Here is a 796-nt window from a genome sequence, read left to right as displayed (position 1 = left end):
CACTCTGCTTCTTTACACAGTCTTTGCAACTTCGCCTTAGCAAAGTTTCTATAAACTCTGAAATGTACATACTTAGTAGTACATGCTACCGGAAATATTATATACTTTATCGAAAAAATTTATGACCTACCAGTCTTAATTTTGCATATATAAGCAAATCCCAAAATGAAACATATTTAAATCATTAAAACTTTTAACAAACCTTAACATTTGCTGCAATGATCATTATGACAGGTGCCTTGTGTAGAATAATTGAATTCCTCCTCCTACACATCTCATGAACAACAAATATCTGGAATTATTTTGTATTTGTCATGTCAATATTGACTTTATTCTTAAATGTGTGCTTATGTAAGAAATACATGGTTGCAAAATTTCACAATTTTTTGAACTTACTTTTTGTTGAATTGTCTAGTTTAAGACAATCAATTACAATTTATATATAAAAAAATGTTCTGTGCTCAATTTGTCTGCACATACACTAAAATTGGAACATACAGAGAAGATTAGCATAGTCCCTGCACAAGGATGACACGCAAATTAATGAATCGTTCCATATTTTTACACCAACAGATGCTGGATGGGATGTGGCCAGAAGGGAAGCCTACCGCACTCTTGGTGGGAGTGTAAACTTGTTCATACATTTTGGAAAGCGGTTTGGAGCTTCCTCAAAAGACTCCACATAGAGCTCCCCTATTACACAGCAATCCCAATTTTGGGAATTCACCCAAATGATCACAAATAATTCCATACTAAAACTACCACCACAACAACGTTTATTGTAGCATTATTTGCC

General features: G+C 33.8%; 1 non-coding gene across 1 annotated transcript; it reads left to right on the top strand.

The window, feature by feature from the left end:
• The first annotated feature begins 457 nt into the window (after nucleotides 1-457).
• On the top strand, nucleotides 458-563 carry LOC122124741. The gene has a single exon (XR_006150640.1). It is a non-coding gene; the product is annotated as a U6 spliceosomal RNA (small nuclear RNA).
• The last annotated feature ends 233 nt before the right edge of the window (nucleotides 564-796 follow it).

This window comes from Dipodomys spectabilis, unplaced genomic scaffold (assembly GCF_019054845.1).
Source record: "Dipodomys spectabilis isolate Male_0828 unplaced genomic scaffold, ASM1905484v1 ptg000242l, whole genome shotgun sequence".
NCBI lineage: Eukaryota > Metazoa > Chordata > Mammalia > Rodentia > Heteromyidae > Dipodomys > Dipodomys spectabilis.
The sequence above is the reverse complement of the archived record's forward strand: the minus strand, read 5'-3'. Positions and strand labels throughout refer to the sequence as shown.